We start from the raw sequence: 17,265 nt of genomic DNA, 5'->3' as shown, positions 1-17,265 counted from the left end.
TTGGTTTTCAGGGCCCCGTACGCGGATAGGCTCCCAAAAAGTCCCACATGTGGTATCCCCGTACTCAGGAGAAGTAGCTAAATGTATTTTGGGGTGCAATTCCACATATGCCCATGGCCTGTGTGAGCAATATATCATTTAGTGACAACTTTGTGCAAAAAAAAAAAAATTTGTCACTTTCCCGCAACTTGTGTCAAAATATAAAACATTCCATGGACTCAACATGCCTCAAAGCAAATAGCTTGGGGTGTCTACTTTCCAAAATGTGGTCATTTGGGGGGGTTTTATGCCATCTGGGCATTTTATGGCCTTCAAAACTGTGATAGGTAGTGTTCTGACTCAACTACAAGGCTATAAATGTTATCTTCAGCTTCACATAGAGCTTACATGACCTGGTGATCTATTTATCCCTTCAATTCAGGCAGCTTAACTCAATGAATAACTCACTGTATGGAAAGACAGACGATGAATCCTCTCGAATGTTCCGTTTAATGATGGATATTCATAGGTAGAAAAACGTTGCAGTTGTAAGCCACATGTAAGATGTTACAGCAATGAGGTATACTGTGCACAATGAATCAGAGAGAGGAAGGGGAGGAGAATATACAGAACTACGGTGAGAGAAAGAGTTCAGATAGACAGAGGGAACAAATCTTAAAGACACAGAGCATAATAAATCACATAGTGTAACACAACACTCCCCGTCTGAAATCTTTAGATTTCATAACCATAAACAATTATATATATATTCAATAAGTCCAATACTGTTAAATGTCCTGTAATGAAAAACATGCAACAAGCAAGTATAAACATAAGTCCAACAGGATTGAAGAACACGTAGTCCAAAGTATGACGTCTTCAAAGAATTCCAAAGTTCAAGGTAGAACCTGTAAATAGCAGCAATGTACTCCCCGCCGTGCCAACAGCATGGCTAGTCCTTGCATAAGTCACTCACCTGGCAAAAGGAGTACTAACTCTGTAATTGGTCGAGTGAAGGTTCGTGTGGATCCTCCCTTGGTTACCTTGACTTCTACCTTCCGGACCTTGTTATCGTCACTGGGCATAACCTTGGTAATAAGACCCATAGGCCACTCATTCCGACAAACTTCCTTGTCTTTTAGAAGGATGAGATCTCCAACCTTAAGATTAGGCTTAGATGCTTGCCATTTGTTACGACCTTGAAGGTGATGAAGATACTCCTTCCTCCAGCGATGCCAAAACACATTGGCGAGATGCTGCACCTGCTTCCATTGACGCCTGTAGATATCCTTGGGTTCAATCACACTTGAAGTTATTACAGCAGTCCCAATCTTTTGAGTAAGGAGTGAAGCTGGAGTAAGGATCACTGGAGCATCAGGATCTGAAGATACCGGCACTAAAGGTCTTGCGTTCACTATAGCACACACTTCAGCGAGAAAGGTAGACAAAGTATCATGGGTGAGTGGTAAAGACTTGTGAGTCTGCAACATGGAGTCAACAGGGGGTGAGTAGGAGTCCTCACACAAAAACCTTGGAGGTGACAGCCATAAGCTGTCCTGAAGAACATCAGATGACACGGCTCTGGTCCCACAGTCAGCTGGATTGAGTTCAGTGGGAACGTAACGCCATTGACTTGGTAGGGAGAATCTCTTAATACGTTCAACCCTGTTGCTGACGTACACATAAAACTGTTTTGTTTGGTTGTATATGTAACCAAGTACCACCTTACTGTCTGTATAGAAGGTGAAAGAATCAATTCTAGTGTCCATTTCACTTCGTATGACTTCGGCAATTTCTACTGCTAGCACGGCTGCACAAAGTTCAAGTCTTGGTATGGTATGTGCAGGTTTGGGAGTGAGTTTTGCCTTGCCTAGAACAAAACTACAGTGTGATTCCCCATTCATTTCAGAGGTCTTTAAATAGGCTACAGTAGCAATAGCTTCAACTGATGCATCAGAGAAAATATGAATTTCCCTCCGGTAAACAGTTGAAATAGAACCTGGAACATAGAAACGGGAAATCTGAAGTTTTCCTAGTGACTTCAAAGAATGTCTCCACCTTTCCCACTGTTAGGTGCTTCGTCTTCTCCTTGTGGCCTAGGCTCTTGGAGGTGGCTCAGTGGAGGTCCTCGCCGGCGGTTAATCAATAACACATACACACACAAGGTATGCTGAAATGATTACAATTCTTTATTTTAGGATTCGCTGTTTTATGCTGTCTTTACAAGACTCTGCCCACAATTTTGGGGGCCAATCAAAATGATAATACATATTAGCATATTCGGTAATTTCTTAATCATATCTCAATCTTGTGATTTTCCAAACATTAATAGTGTCTACATCTTGTGATATCAAAAATGGTGACCCCTGTAGTTCAAGTTAATAGGTCAAAACATTCCTTATCCTCTGTCACTGTCTACTGGACAACCGCAGCTTCCCTAAAAAAGCCTAATGTTAGCTGTTATGCCGGACAAAAAAGTACAGAGATAAAACCACAAGCAGATGCTTCCTCTGATGGGCATGGAAAAAGAGGAAAAACAGACAGTATGGTATATTTTAGTAAAATCATAAGACAGTCTGACCTTCATTAAAATATACTCAGATATTTTTCTGATTATTAAAGCAAATAAGCAAAACCCTGAACATATCATGAACAGAGTGAAATCAACAATTAATCAATAATGAAATATAATATGGAATCTCCTTACAATCCTCCCTTTGACCATTCGATATCATCGAAATGGTCATTCTACCTTTTCGTCACGCCTCAAGGAGTCATATTCCTCGGCTACCTTTTCATCATGCCTTAAGGATTCATATCCCTCGGCCTCATTTTCCTGGTTCTCGTACCATACCGTGGGATCTCTGGTAATGGAAGTCAGCTTCATGGTTTCGGAAGGTGCTTTGCTACCCTTTTTGTAGAGGCATTTGAGTAACATGAAGCATGCATACAAGAACAATATGAAAAGCAGTATGGTAAAAATTGTCATCGCAGTGTTCTTAAACCATGAAGTGAGACCTCCCAAACTGAACCCGGTAGAGAAAGGGTCCCATGTTTTCCCAATATCCCTTGCATCCTGTTGTAGCTTGTTTACCTCTTTTCTGTGTTGTGTAATGATGTCATAGTAATCAGGGATCTCGATACTCGTGTTGTGTATCCAAGTGCAGCATTCATAGTCCTCAGTAATTTCACAGAGGCCAGTGAGGGCTGCGCTCATGCTTTCTATAGCAAGGTCATGAAGCTCCAATTGTTTTCTAATAGCTCTGGTTTCTAGGTTTAATTTTGAGATGTCATCAGAGTCCTTCTCCAAGATCTCATCAATGATTGAGGTGTAGTTATTTAGTCTCTTCATCAAATCTATTCCCCAACCTGTCCAGGAAGGGAACCAAGCCCAGGTCATATCTTTCTCTAGGAACATTTCTCTCTTTCCAAGATGTTTTAGAGGGTATCTTGGGTGGGTGCTAGCTTTAAGTAGGTGTCCTTGCCCATTATCCCCAATTACTCCCATTACAGGAACTATTTTAGCAAGGTAGCACCATCCCTGAGGTTCTTCAGGAATCCATGGGTAACAGAGCAGTTTGCCACAACAGATGTAAGTTGTGTTACCTAATGCCAAGGGTCGTTGACTAACAACGGTCCTTGCACCCTTTGAATGACCAGATGCCATCAGCAGAGCTAACAACTGTGCGACCATGGAGTGGGAACTAGAATTAAAAAGGTCATAGATGGTAGCATTTATCACAGGGTCTGAGGTGCGAAAAAGTGAGTTGTCGGTAAGGGAAGCCATGGAGACATTAAGTTTTGACCGTTTGCACACCTCAGCTCCCCTGGAAATGTTTCCCAGTATGAAACACCAATCTGGAGCGTGGCTCCTGCCCACAATTTGAAAACTGAGGGGCTTATTGGGACTTTTTCTTATGACATTGGCAAGAATTATGGGGGGTGTTCCATTCAAAAAAGGAGTGATGTTTAAGGGAATGGCCATCAATGGGATTCTGGCTGTACTGGGGTGGAGTTTGCTGCATATCCAGCATTTCTCAAAACCAGACTTCTGTGCATAACTGTACTTAAACCTCAACAACAACATCTTGTCAGTGAAACCTGAAGGGGGTTCAGTGGGGGACATACTTCTTTTATATTTTATACTAGATGTATTGGCTGTCTGTGCATTTCCACATATCCCTTCTAGTGACCCTAAATCTTCTGGATGGTACACACAATTTGTTATTAACCAAGCAGGTATGAATACTATCAGAATCAGACATGTCCAGAGGCATAATGTTTTTCCTGACACAAAGGTGGAAATCATTTTGTCAGGTACTGTGTGCAAAGTTCTGTTATACGTTTCTTCCTGTTGGTGGGGGATTCGTCTCGTCGTCCAGAAAGATTTGTTTTATGCCTTCTTGAATGTCCTTCAAATCCGGTCGTTGTTCCTGAAGAGAGAAGTCTTGGGATGCTGGTGGAGGGTCAGGGGTCTGGGGTTGCTGTGGACACTTCTTTAACCGGCTGGCGTGGATCCAGGTGTTTCCTAGATCGGTCAGTGCAGCAGTTCTGGAAACCTTCTCTATTCTCCAAGGTCCAGAGAAAATGGGTCCAACCTTCTTTTTGTGTGCCAGTTGTTTCACCAGTACTTTGTCTCCTGGGATGAAGGGATGAGTAGGTTCTGTTGAAAGAGGAGAAAAGGTGACAGAGACTTGTTCGTTCATATCTTGTAGCATACTTACCAGATTTTTCACGTACATTTCCTGTTGAGAATAGATGTTAATGTCAGTATTTTGATCTAAGAGGGGCAGCTCTATGTTTGCAGGAACTCCCATCAAAATCTCAAAGGGCGAGAGTTTTGTTCTAGCATGTGGTGTTGTCCTGATCTGGAATAGGACAGAAGGAAGGTAATCCAACCATCCTTTCATGGTGCCCCCCGTGGCCTTTTTTAACTTGTCCTTAATGTTCCTATTCATTCTTTCCACTACTCCTGCACTTTGTGGGTGGTAAGGGATGTGCAGTTTCCACTGTAAGCCTAGTAGCTTAGCTAAAGTCTGTGTAACAGAGGAGCTGAAGGCAGGCCCTCTGTCTGACCATATGGCCGTTGGTATTCCGAACCTACAAACCCAATGGTTCAGTAGGCATTTGGCAGCAATTTTAGCAGTCTCACCTGTACAAGAAATTCCTTCAACCCAGCCCGACCATTTGCATACGATCACGCAAAGGCATTTCAAATTGCCTTTTTGTTTGGGCATGTGTGTGAAGTCTATTTGCAAATCTGTTAGGGGACCCAGGGGTGAAGGCAGGTGGCCATGTAATCCATGATTTTTCCCTTGGACATTGTTTTGTGCACAGGTCAGACAACTGCTGGTGAGGAGTTTTGCCTGTTTACTTAAGTTGTTTGTGCAGAAAGACTTTGTGTATATGTTTGTTAGGGCGGTGGTACCTATATGTCCTGGACCATGGAGATAGGAAAGTATGAGAACACTGCTTGATTCTGGTATTCCCAATATCTTCCCCTCTTTTGACCAAAGACCTTCTTGGTCCTTGGTCAAGCCATCCTTGACCCAAAAAGAAACATCCTCCTCTGTAGCTAATCCCTGTATTTGTGCCACAACGGTTTTAAAGTTGGGTGATGTAAAATGTTCTTTGAAGAACATTGTTGTGGGGGCTGGCTGACCACTGTACCGGGCAGCGGCTTTTTTTGCTTCTCTGTCTGCCAGAGCGTTTCCTTTGGAAACTCTGCTGTTATCCGATGAATGTGCTTTTACCTTGACGACCGCTATCCTCTTTGGGAGAAGAATCGCTTGCAGGAGTGCTTTAATTTGTGTAGAGTTAGCGATTGGCTTGTTGTCAGCGGTTTTAAATCCTCTATTCGCCCAGATTACGCCATAGTCGTGCGTGACACCAAAAGCGTACCTACTATCTGTGTAGATGTTTACCTCCTCATCAGAGAAAAGTATGCAAGCTCTTGTGAGTGCCTCCAATTCTGCTACCTGTGCCGAGGAGGGTGGTAAGGCTTTTGCTTCCAACACCACATCAGGTAGTTGGACAATGGCATACCCTGTCAGGAATGTTGCATCAGAGGGGCGAGTACAACTGCCGTCTATGAAGACGTCCTGTACTCCTGGTAAGGGAATGTCAGTGAGATCTGGGCGAGGGCTGGTTATTGCTGCAACCTGTTCAACACAATTGTGCTTCTGATCAGGGTCTCGTGGCAGCTTGAGCAAAGAATGTAAAAGACGGACAGTGGGATTACTTGGTGGTGCGTGTTTGAGGGTGAGGTTATCAGTATTCAGAAGTGTGATCTCATACCCACTAAGCCTTTGTGCTGTCATATGCTGTGTGTTCATGTTTTTCAGAAGGTGAGTTACTGAATGAGTAGTGTAGAGAGTCAGTTCATGGCCTAATACTGATTTGCTAGCCTCCTGAACTGCCATAGCACAAGCAGCAAGGTTCTGTAGACAAGATGGCATCCCCTGTACTTGGGTAGGCAACTTTTTTGAGAGATAGGAGACTGGTCGGTACCCGGTTCCATGTTGCTGTGTCAAAACCGCAGCAAAAGAATTTCCCGATACCACACAGTATAATTGAAAGGGTTTGCCATATTCTATCAATCCCAGGGCGGGGGCCTGAGTCAGACTTTGTAACAAGGCCTGAAAAGCACAGAGCCTTTCTGTTGTCCAATCTACTGTCTTTGGGGCGGTGGACAAGGTAGCCTCCCTCAGAATGCCATCATAATATGAACAATCTGGGATCCATTGGCAGCAATATACGATTGCGCCCAAGAATGAGAGCAAAGTTGCTTTGTCTCTTGGAGGACTGAGAGCCTGCAGGGCTGCGGCACGTTTGGGGGATACCAGCCTGGTTCCCTCCTTCAGAATGCATCCCAGGTATTCTACCTGACTTTGACACCATTGTATCTTCTTCCGCGATGCTAGGTGGCCAGACCTGGCCAGGTGATGTAACAGAGATGTGGAATCGACCGCACAATCTTCAGCAGATCGACTGCACAGGAGCAAGTCGTCCACATACTGTATTAGCACCGACCCGCGCTCAGCAGTCCATGACTTAATTGTCTCATTAAGGACCATGGAGAAGGCTGCGGGACTGTCCACATACCCCTGAGGTAATCTTGACCAGGTCAACTGCTTTCCCCTCCATCCCCATGAGAATGAAAACATGGGCAATACCCCATCATCGATCGGGATGCTAAAGAACGCGTTCGCCAGGTCTACTACTGTGTAGCAAAGGGAATCAGCAGGTATTTTCAAAAAGATGAAAGAAATATCTGCCACCAAAGGTGGCAGAGGTATAACCTGCTTGTTCACGGCCCTTAGGTCCTGTACAAGCCTCCATTCCCCATTTGCCTTTTTCACAGGGTAGATTGGTGTATTCCAGGGGCTTATGATGTGTTTCAGAATCCCTTTTGCTATGTAATCATTGATTAATGGTGTGATGCCTTCAATTTTTTCAAGTGGCAGGGGATATTGCTTGTGATATTGTACTACAGCGTCTGGACGCATTTGTGGTGTGTAAGGTGTACAGTTAATAAAACCCACACTCCCTTTGCTGTCTGCCTATATAGCATGTGTTTCTAGAGTGGGTGGCAATGATGCAAAAAGTCTCCTGAAAGTGTGTCTCTTTGGAGCATGTAAATCACAGAACGGTGAGCTGGCAGTGAGGGAGCCCCCTCTGTCAAATTTAATGGTGATATTCAGTTTTGAGAGTAGGTCCCTCCCCATTAAAGATACTGGGCAATCCACAAGGACAGCAAAACTCTGAGTGCACAGTTCCTGCCCTTCTGGAGTAGCCACGGGCAATGGTGGAGTGATGGGGTGGGTAACTGATGTCCCATTTATACCAATAGAGTTTCCCTCAGTGCAGTGCGGTGTGTCATATATGGCATCATTCAAACTACTGAATGTAGCCCCTGAATCCAAAAGTAGACATATCAGGTGATTGTCTACTCGCAATAGTACCTGCGGAAGACTTTTCCACGATGGATTGTAACACACAAGGCTGAGGGACGGGACATACTCTTGGCATCCCTATTGTGGTGTCCGCCGAGCGGATGGCCACTGCATCGGAATGCGTGGGGGTGGTCTGTTAGGCTGAGGCTGGTATTGGGGTTGTGGTGGGGGTGGTTGGGGTTGTGGTGGGGGTGGTTGGGGTTGTGGTGGGTGAGGATACCTGATATCCTGAAGGCGACGGGGACCGGTGTTAAAATTCCTACCTCTTCCTCTCTGGGCGTTTGTTCTAATTCTGTAGGGACATTGGGACTTCCAGTGCCCTAGTTCCCCACAGTTAAAGCACCCCTGGTCTGGTGGGTAAACCTTGGTCTGGGGGATAACATTGCAGTGGTGGATAAGGTTGCATTGTCATTATGTGGGTGGGCGGGGTCCCACCAGTTGGCAGAGTCTGGGTTGGTGTTAGGGAGGGAAAAATGCCACCCTTCTGTTCAAATACCCCTGATGTTTCTCGTGACCTAGCATCTTTCATAAACTCATCTGGGGGTTGTTCTGCCCATTTTGGATTAGTGAATTTAAGCAACTGTGTCACCTTCGTATCGCCACCAGCCATAATGGTGGTGGTGAACAATTGGGGGTTGGCGTTATCTACTGCTTTCCACAGACCATATACCCGGGTACAAAATTCATAGAACTTTTCCTTCGGTCCCTGTTTTGCTAGGACAAGTTCCTGAAGTGCAGATGAACCCTTGTATATAGCAGACCAATGATTCCCCATACCTTTCCAAAAAGACACCCAATCTTTATCTTCTTCTATGTGGGCTGTCCATAAGGCCTCTATGGGATGCCCCTCTGGGCTGTCAGGGTCTACTATACTAAGAATCCCTGCTATATCTTCCTTATCCAGGCTTGTCCCTGCACTGTATTTTGCAAGGAAAGCACCAGCCTCCCTAGGGCTTTTCTTTGGGCTGGGGCATAACTCCTTTATTTTTGACAGTGTGCCTAGGGGCAGGGGAATATGCACTACCGTCTCCCCTATATGCATGAGTGGTGCTTTAAAGGTGGCACCTAGAGTTTCCTGGTCCACCTCCATTTCTCTTTCCTCAGTAGAGGATTCACCCTGCTCCCTTTCCTCCTGTGGGGGTTTCTGGCTTCTGAGTGTGGTGGATGGCTGTGAAATTATCTTTTCTTCAGCTTCCTTAATCCTTCTTGCCTTTTTCTCTAGTTTCTTCTCGTACGCCTCTAAATCTTCCCTTTTCCTCTGTATCCTTTCTTCCTCTTCCTGCTGTCTCTTATTAAATTCTTTCTGTTTCTCCTCCCATTCCTTTTCCCTGGGGCTTAACTTCCTGACTCCTTCCTCTTCTCCCTTTTCCAGGGACATTCCATCCCTTTCTTCCTTTGTTATCGCAGAATACTCTCTCATTTCTCCATCCCTCTTATCTAGCTCTCTTTTGTAACGTTCTAGCTCTTTCTCCCTTTTCTTGAGCTCTTTTAACTTCTCTTCTAATTCCCTTTCCTTCGGATCCAACCTCCTAATCCTCTCTTCTTCTCTCCTACGTATACCTTCTGCCCGGACTTCCTCTTCCCTGTTTCTACTTTCGTTTTCCCATCGTGTAACTTGTACCTGATCAGCTGCACCATATACCATGGTAGCTAATACTGCTGGATCCAAAGATGGATACAGCTGAAGACATGGACCCAATGTTCCATCCTCCTGTTTAACCATCACATAAGGGGGGGTGCTTCGGGTTGCTGTGATAGGGCGGGTGAATTTACAGGTTTTGGTGTGGGGGCTTTAGTTACATACTCTGTTTTATATTTGGTCTAGTGGTAAGCAGGATCCACGTCCTGTCAACACTAAGGAACAGTAAACCAAAGGTGCAATGTGGGCAGGTGGGCGCTATCTCACTACAGTCAGGCTCCTGTCTTAGGTCGTTCATTTAGTACATATATGTGTAATACAATATCTTAACAAAAAAATCCTCTAAATTAATACAGTACTTTACATTCAGTTGTCATACACATATATTATCATACACTTATCTCTAATTCTCTAATACTCTATACACTCTAAATACTTACGGTGTTACCTAAAACCAAAACAAGCAAGAAAACAAGCAAAATCTTATATATACAGTGGCAAGATAAAGTTACATCATATGAACATGTTATAATAAGTATAATAAGTGCACTTTTCAATATTTTCCCCAAAAATTGGGCGTCCACTAAGCCACTCCTTATACTACGGGCGTATTCTATACTTCCCGAGTTTTAAACACACATATATCTACTCAACACAGTCAGACCAACCTAGTCAGACTACAAAAAACCAAAAAACCTGCGAGCCCTTAACCCTTCAAGGGGCCAGCCCTAGCCCGTTGCGAAGGCACAGTTATGTAAGTGGGTGGACATACAAGGTTATTTGAACAAGGCAAGCACCAACACCAGTTACCAAAAAAATAGGTAAAGAAAGGTAGGTGACTTACCTGTTCAAAACACCCCACCACTTCTGGTACCAAAAACTGTTAGGTGCTTCGTCTTCTCCTTGTGGCCTAGGCTCTTGGAGGTGGCTCAGTGGAGGTCCTCGCCGGCGGTTAATCAATAACACATACACACACAAGGTATGCTGAAATGATTACAATTCTTTATTTTAGGATTCGCTGTTTTATGCTGTCTTTACAAGACTCTGCCCACAATTTTGGGGGCCAATCAAAATGATAATACATATTAGCATATTCGGTAATTTCTTAATCATATCTCAATCTTGTGATTTTCCAAACATTAATAGTGTCTACATCTTGTGATATCAAAAATGGTGACCCCTGTAGTTCAAGTTAATAGGTCAAAACATTCCTTATCCTCTGTCACTGTCTACTGGACAACCGCAGCTTCCCTAAAAAAGCCTAATGTTAGCTGTTATGCCGGACAAAAAAGTACAGAGATAAAACCACAAGCAGATGCTTCCTCTGATGGGCATGGAAAAAGAGGAAAAACAGACAGTATGGTATATTTTAGTAAAATCATAAGACAGTCTGACCTTCATTAAAATATACTCAGATATTTTTCTGATTATTAAAGCAAATAAGCAAAACCCTGAACATATCATGAACAGAGTGAAATCAACAATTAATCAATAATGAAATATAATATGGAATCTCCTTACACCCACTTGTGTTGATTCTCACTAGGTAAGGGAGTATCCCAGTCTATGTTCTCAGTAGATAACTGTCTTAACAGAATCTTACCTTGAATGGTAACTGGAGCAAGGAAACCGAGTGGGTCATAGATGCTATTCACCACCGACAGGACTCCTCTCTTAGTGAAGGGTTTGTCACAAGTTGACACTTGGAAGGTGAATGTGTCTTGTTCGATGTTCTACAACAAACCCAGACTTCGCTGTACAGGAGGCACATCTGTACCCAAATCAAGGTTTTTTAGACTGGTGGCATAGTCCTCAGAGTGAAAGGCATTCATAAGTTCCTGGCTGTTGGATATAATCTTGTGCAGTCTAAGGTTTGCTGTAGCCAGCATCTCCTTTGTTCTGGTGAGGAGATCAATCGCTTCTTTAGAGGTTGGAAAAGACTTGAGTGCGTCATCAACGTAGAAGTTTCTTTCAACAAACTGACGATCATCAGATCCATATTCTTCTTCTCCAGTCTGAGCTGTTCTCCTTAGCCCATAAGTTGCCACTGCAGGAGAAGGACTGTTACCAAAGACATGTACCTTCATTCGAAAGTCTATAACTTCCTTGTGGATGTCATTGTCTTTGTGCCATAGAAACCTGAGGTAGTTTCTGTTGTCTTCTCTGACAATGAAGCAGTGAAACATCTGTTGAATGTCTGCCATAATTGCTACAGGTTCTTGTCTGAAGCGAATCAAGACTCCTATTAGACTGTTGTTTAAGTTAGGCCCTGTAAGGAGCATGTTGTTAAGAGAAACACCTTCATGCTGAGCACTGGAATCAAAGACAACTCTGATTTGGTCTGGTTTACGTGGGTGATACACGCCACAGGATGGAAGGTACCAGCATTCTTCTCCCTCCTTTAGTGGGGGTGCAGGCTCTGCATGATCTCTGTCAAATATAATTTGCATAAAGTCGACAAAGTGTCTTTGCATCTCTGGTTTCCTGCTTAAGTTTCGTTTTAAGGAGGAGAATCTACTGATGGCCTGTTGCAAGTTGTTGGGCAGTCTCTCTCTTGGGAGACGAAAAGGTAGGGGTGCTACCCAGTTATTGGAGTCGTCTTGAAAGAACTCATTGTCCATTACCTTGATGAATTCTTTGTCTTCCATTGAAGGAGCCAGTATGTCATCTTCACTAGTTGTATTAAACACCGTAGAGCCAAAGTCGTCATCGTGGCACGAGAAAGGGCTTGTGTTACCTGAGATACCATGTTGCCATCTATGGCTGGCTATCTTCTCTTTCACCCAGTAGTGATGTGGGCATGGCTCAAAGTAAGTGTTTCGGCCATTTGGCAGAACATTTGTCTTGAATGACGAAATGTTGGTAGGTCTCTTCATTTTGCCTATACAGACGTTGCCTATGATGACCCACCCTAGATCCATGCGCTGAGCAAATGGGGCATCTGGGGGTCCACTGACTTGTCTGTGTACCTTGTGAATTCTTAGAATGTCTCTTCCTAACAGAAGAAGGATCTGAGCATCTTTGTCAAGCGGCGGTATCTCATTTGCTATTACCTTCAGGTGAGGGTGATGGAAAGCAGCAGCTGGAGTAGGGATTTCTTCCCTGTTAGCAGGTATCTGATTGCACTCTACAAGTGTAGGTAGGGGTAATTGCAAGTTACCTTTGAGAAAAGATACCATGAGTCCATGAGCCCTTCTTCCAGAAGCTTCTGTAGTTCCACTACAGGTACCCAAGGTGTAAGGATGAGTTTCGCCTTTTATTTCAAATAGATTAAACAGTTCTGAATTTGCAAGCGATCTATTGCTCTGATCGTCTAAGATAGCATAGGCTTTTAGAGTCTTTTCTGGTTGGTCCTTGTGGTATATGTGCACCAAGCATATTTTAGCACAGGACTTATCACAGCGGTCTTCTCCACAAACTTCAGTGCAGGATGAAGAAATGATGGTAGAATTAGGCACTTGGTCTGTATTCTCCCTGCCATGCGTTAACCTGGGAGGAGAGTTAGCAGGTTGTGCAGAGCTGGGCTCAAGCGGATGTAGGGCTTGCACATGCTCTTCGGAGCCACACTCTATGCACTTGATGGATACATTACAGTCCCTTGCAAAATGTTCGGTAGAAGCACAGCACCTGAAACATACCCTAAATGTCATTAAAAGCTCCTTACGCTCTTCAAGAGGCTTTTTCCTAAAGCCGATACATTTTTTGAGGGGGTGTGGCTTCTTGTGAATGGGACACTCTCTGTTAGGGTTTTCAATCTTCCTACTGTGTCTGTCCGTGGCAACAACTGAGGTAGGAGTGGGAAGGATGTCAGTCTTTTTCACGGATACTGGGCCTCTACGGCTTCTATAGTTGCCCTGAAGACTGGTACTCTTAGGAAATGGTGAGAAGAGACTGTACTCACCGTAGGAAAAACTTGGATCATTCTTGGTCTCTGCGATTCTCCTGATGAAGTTGCAGAAGAAAGAGAATGGTGGGAAGGAAACCTTGTTCTCTTTTTTGTATGATGATCCTAGTGCAGACCATTTCTCTTGTACACCATACGGGAGCTTGGAGACAATTGGGTTTACCCCTCTTGCAGTGTCAAGGTAACTGAGTTCGGGTAGTTTTGGGTCTGCCTTGGCTAGCTGAAGCTCAAGGAGAAGGTCACTCATGCCGCGTACACACGGTCGGACTTTAAGGCGGACTTTGCCCGGCGGATTTTTCGACGTACTTTCCGACGGACTTTGTGAATGAACGGACTTGCCTACACACAATCCACCAAAGTCCGTCGAATTCGTACGTGATGACGTACGACCGGACTAAAACAAGGAAGTTCATAGCCAGTAGCCAATAGCTGCCCTAGCGTGCCTTTTTGTCCGTCGAACTAGCATACAGACGAGCGGACTTTTCGACCGGACTCGATTTCAACGGATAAATTTTAAACAAGTTTAAAATCTAAGTCCGTCCAACTTTTGAGAAAACAAAGTCCGCTGGAGCCCACACACATCGAATTGTCCGACGAAATCCAGTCCGCCGGGCAAAGTCCGCCGTAAAGTCCGCTCGTGTGTACGCGGCATTAGTCTCTGGAACTCCTTGTTGTCCTTACCAGATATCTTTGGGAAAGTTTCCAGGCGCATGAACAAGGCATTTTCTATAGCTTCTGGACTGCCATAACTTTGCTCTAGTCGCTCCCATGCAGCTGTGAGGCCTGCTGTAGGATTGTCCATGAAAACTGATCTTAATGGCTTAACACGTGCAGCAGATAGAGGACCAAGCCATCTAATCAGGAGATCCAATTCTTGAGCCGCTGTAATGCTAAGATCGCTGATTGCAGTTCTGAAAGCACATTTCCAACTTCTGTAGTTTTCAGGTTGGTCATCAAAACTTGTAAGACCAGTCTTTGTGAGCTCTCTGCGAAGTATGTACCTCACAAACTCTGCTGTCTCAGTTGTCTCTGCCTTTATGTGAGATGCTGTTGGCTGAACGGTGCTGATTGCACTATCTTTGACATTATTGTTAAAGGACACAGGTAAATATGGTGCAGCAGATGCGTTCAGGTGAGTTGCTTGTTTGAAGTCGGTTGTTCCAATGGTACGTTGATTCAATGCTGTAACGATGACAGGAAATTGATGACTTGCTTGCAGCTTGCTCTGATGCTCTGTGACATAAGAAGGAAGGTTAGGTAGGTAGGCAGGAAATGCATTGGAGTGATTTTGCATGCAGGAAGTTGCTGGAACCTCTTTAACTTGGAGCTGTGAAGGAGTTTCTAAGTTGCCAGGAGCATTGGAGACAATGGAGTGTATACTGCAGTGGCTTAGGACATAGTCTTTAGTGCGTTTGAGGGGATCTTCCATATCTGCTATGTTTAGGTTGATGCTGTCTTTCTCACTTGCACCTTCGTCTGCACTGATAGCTTGCTCTAAAACTCTTAGCCTTGCCATAGCTGCGTCATGTTTACACTGTTCATTTAAGATTTCTATAGTTGCTCTTTGACGTGCGGTCTGAAGCACTGACTCCGTTTCCAACTCTGCTCTTTTTTCTGCATATGCAACCTGCACCTTGCTGGCTTCCGCTTCAGCGCGGGCACTAATAAGTCGCTCACTAAGTGTTGAGTATCTTGAACTATGACTTCTAGAAGACCTTTTAGAATGTCTGGTGGAAACAGATCTGTGAGATGCAGTGTCCTGTATCAGCTTTAACTTTGCTTCTGCCTTTAATTTGGTTTGCTGGATAAAACTGTCTCTTTCCAGATTAAGAGCCTTGAAATTCTTTAATTCCTCGATTGAAAGTTCTGTGTTCATATTTTGTAAGACATTAATGAACTTGTCACTGGTAAGCTGATAGAGCTCATAAAAAATAGAGAGTTGTTTAATGGCGCCCTGTAGTGTCAGTAATTCACGTTCAATAGACACTGTATTTAATTCAGAAGTAATCTTTTCCCAAAATAGCTTCAAGCTATTAAACAATTCAGTTCTTAAGGCTTCATAATTCTCCATCACTTTCCAGGTGGGTTTGACTGAGCGTTTGGGTAAGTCAGTTGGCTCAGTGTCTTGTGTTGGAGTGGCTGTATATTCACATTGAGAGCTGTGGTGACTCATGGCTGACACAGGCAGACAATGTCTCAGTGATAAGCAGGCAGGATCTGTGTGCTGTAATATGACACCATGCAGCCTGGTCTCAGGTTATGAAGATTCCATGTGCTGCTGTCTCATTCTTTCTTGCAATGAGGGCAGTAAATCTTGTCTGTAACAGTACTATATGCAGAAATCTTGTAATTAGGCTGTGGAACTCCGTTTTTCTACTGTTCTGACTCAACTACAAGGCTATAAATGTTATCTTCAGCTTCACATAGAGCTTACATGACCTGGTGATCTATTTATACCTTGCATCAATTCAGGCAGCTTAACTCAATGAATAACTCACTGTATGGAAAGACAGACGATGAATCCTCTCGAATGTTCCGTTTAATGATGGATATTCATAGGTAGAAAAACGTTGCAGTTGTAAGCCACATGTAAGATGTTACAGCAATGAGGTATACTGTGCACAATGAATCAGAGAGAGGAAGGGGAGGAGAATATACAGAACTACGGTGAGAGAAAGAGTTCAGATAGACAGAGGGAACAAATCTTAAAGACACAGAGCATAATAAATCACATAGTGTAACACAACAGGTAGTGAGGAGTAAAATCAAAAACGTACGCCCTTAGAAATCCTGAAGGCAGTGATTGGTTTTTGGGGTCCTGTACACGGCTAGGCTCCCAAAAAGTCCCACACATGAGGTATCCCCATACTCAGGAGAAGCAGCTAAATGTATTTTGGGGTGCAATTCCACATATGCCCATGGCCTGTGTGAGCAATATATCAAATAGTGACAACTTTTTGTAATTTTTTTTTTGTCATTATTCAATCACTTGGGACAAAAAAAATGAATATTCAATGGGCTCAACATGCCTCTCAGCAATTTCCTTGGGGTGTCTACTTTCCAAAATGGGGTCATTTGTGGGGGTTTTGTACTGCCCTGCCATTTTAGCACCTCAAGAAACGACATAGGCAGTCATAAATTAAAGGCTGTGTAAATTCCAGAAAATGTACCCTAGTTTGTAGGCGCTATAACTTTTGCGCAAACCAATATATATACACTTATTGACATTTTTTTTTACCAAAGACATGTGGCCGAATACATTTTGGCCTAAATGTATGACTAAAATTGAGTTTATTGGATTTTTTTTAGAACAAAAAGTAGAAAATATCATTTTGTTTTCAAAATTTTCGGTCTTTTTCCGTGTATAGCGCAAAAAATAAAAACGGCAGAGGTGATCAAATAACATCAAAAGAAAGCTCTATTTGTGGGAAGAAAAGGACACAAATTTCGTTTGGGTACAGCATTGCATGACCGCGCAATTAGCAGTTAAAGCGACGCAGTGCCGAATTGTAAAAAGTGCTCTGGTCAGGAAGGGGGTAAAACCTTCCGGGGCTGAAGTGGTTAAAAGGGTATTTAGCAATGTTATTTAGAAGAAAAAAAAAAAACAGATAATGCACGTTTTTTGTTTACAACTACTTTAAATGAAACTATAGAGGAAAAATAGGCATCATTTTAACTTAGCATGTAGCATTTTTAGAATGTAATGATTTTATTAGTAGATATAAAGTAGGTGGAGCCTGCTGATGGGAAGTTAATCTGAGACACTTTGCATAGAAAGGTGTGGTTTA

The sequence above is a fragment of the Aquarana catesbeiana genome, linkage group LG01, assembly GCF_042186555.1.
Source record: "Aquarana catesbeiana isolate 2022-GZ linkage group LG01, ASM4218655v1, whole genome shotgun sequence".
In the NCBI taxonomy this organism is placed as follows: domain Eukaryota; kingdom Metazoa; phylum Chordata; class Amphibia; order Anura; family Ranidae; genus Aquarana; species Aquarana catesbeiana.
The sequence above is the reverse complement of the archived record's forward strand: the minus strand, read 5'-3'. Positions refer to the sequence as shown.